General features: G+C 44.3%; 1 protein-coding gene across 1 annotated transcript in view; it reads left to right on the top strand.

The window, feature by feature from the left end:
* The first annotated feature begins 1,923 nt into the window (after positions 1-1,923).
* The window catches only part of LOC307028578 (neuroligin-4, X-linked-like), a 17,998-nt gene continuing 17,716 nt past the window's right edge, over positions 1,924-2,205 (top strand). Inside the window, exon 1 of the mRNA XM_079663730.1 lies at positions 1,924-2,205. This exon is cut by the window's right edge and continues 81 nt beyond it. The gene's annotated coding sequence lies outside the window, so the exon portion shown is untranslated.

Genomic DNA, 2,205 nt, shown 5'->3' with positions numbered 1-2,205 from the left:
AACTAATTGCTGTCGTTGACATTTCAGACTCTCTGCCATAAATATACTGCCTGCCCCAGCTTCCAGGTTAGGAGACGGTTGTGTATAAAAAAAAACAATGTTGACTGTCAGTACAAAAATGAAAAGCAGTCCAAGTCTGGTATTTGGGTTACACATCCATTCATCTCAACTTCCTGCCTACATGGACTTTGTGAATAGAATGATGAAACAAAGCAATGAAAGGCACAGGGAACGCCTTGTACCCTAAAGTCCCAAATCCCAGAACAAGGACTCCCTCACAGATCCAGATCTCTATTTAAATCTATCTGTTGCCAGTAAAAAGCTTGGGTCCAGGTTCACATCCTGTCTGCAGATCACACAACAAACACTGCAACAAAAGATAAACTATAATATATGTTGACAAAACTAAAGTATTACCCCAGAATTACCTTGAAACCAAACCCAGATATATCTTTTCTCTTTTATTAAGATAATACAATCTCTTTTATATGTTTTTATCCATGTGCTCCCAAAAAAACATGTTTACTCTAGCTGGGTAATATTTCCAAAAAATCCAAATGAAATCCTGTGAAACTATGCGTATATATATAAACATGCTATAGTTCCTCTATGGCTAAACGTTTTTAGCTTGAGCCCCTGAGTTTTTTAAGTTATTCTTGGATTTTATTGATAACTTTGGTTTGTACAGGCCGAACCTCTAGCTACAACTCTAACCTTTTAATCCGATATGAGTCTGCAAAGCCCCATATACTCATGCAGTACTTTTGTTTTGGCCGTGTCGGTTAAAAAGACCGATGGAAAGGCCCTATGGCTTTGTAAAGCTTAGACTATAAGTCAATGTCATCCTCCTAAATCTCCTCTCAAACCCCACCTGTATAATAAAGCCTTTCCGCAAATTGACCTGAGTGTTTTTATTTTGCCTCATTAAAAGAAGATAGTGGGACAACCTGCTTTAAAAGAGTGGAAAGTAGAGAGCGAGGAAGGTAGGTGCACAGGCAGACGGAGAGGTAGACAAGCAGACAAAGAGATGGATGGGTGGATGGAGGATTGTTGAGGAGAGGAATAGAAAGTTCTGAATGCTTCTGCGGCAGGCTGTGCTGACGTGAGGAGTGTTCCCAAACACAGTTAGCAGCGACTGCAGACCCACTGCATTTCACACACACACACACACACACACACACACACACACACACACACACACACACACACACACACACACACACACACACACACACACACACACACACACACACACACACACACACACACACCCACACCCACACCCACACCCACACACACACACACACACACACACACACACACACACACACACACACACACACACACACACACACACACACACACACACACACACACACACACACACACACACACACACACACACACACACACACACACACACACACACACACACACACACACACACACACACACACACACACACACACACACACACACACACACACACACACACACACACACACACACACACACACACACACACACACACACACACACACACACACACACACACACACACACATTGTGTGTGCAGGTGTTTGGGTGCATGCAGGTTGGATTGTGTCACCATGCATTGATGCATTTTTACCCCCCTGTCATTTTTCTTTTTTTTTCAAATGTGCAATAGGACCTTCCCCAGGTGTGTGTGGCCATGTGTTTATGCACCAATGTGCTTTGTGTAAAGATGTGCACTTCTGTGAATGTGTGTGTTTCCCTTCACAGGTTGGTCCTCTTCTATCCTCTCTATTCTCTCCACTCGGCGCTTCCTCATGGAGCTAGGTGCGTATCATTGGATCATACTGCCTGCCACACTGTCCAATCGCATCTAGAGAGAGGCAGAGACAGAAAGAGAGAGAGAGAGGGAGAGAGAGAGATGGGGGAGGGAGGAGAAAGAAAGGAAGAGAGGGAGATTGATCATTTGAACGTCCTGGGCCTTGCAATCCTTGGAGTAACACTTACGTTAATACTAGACCCAACACGTATTTTATTTTCTATTCCACCCTTTCCTGGACTGAAGGCTTGAGTTTTTTTTGCTTGTTTTCTTTTTTGGGTTATTCCCACCCAGGAGACGTACCATCGCCACCAGCAGCAGCAGTAACGGCAGCAGCAGCAGAGGGATATCTCCCAATATCCCATCCCGGGCACGTCGGATAAGCTGCAGCA

Source organism: Notothenia rossii (assembly GCF_949606895.1).
Source record: "Notothenia rossii genome assembly, chromosome: 2".
NCBI classification, from domain to species: domain Eukaryota; kingdom Metazoa; phylum Chordata; class Actinopteri; order Perciformes; family Nototheniidae; genus Notothenia; species Notothenia rossii.
Note: the sequence above shows the minus strand (reverse complement) of the source record. Positions and strands in the feature narration are given on the sequence as shown.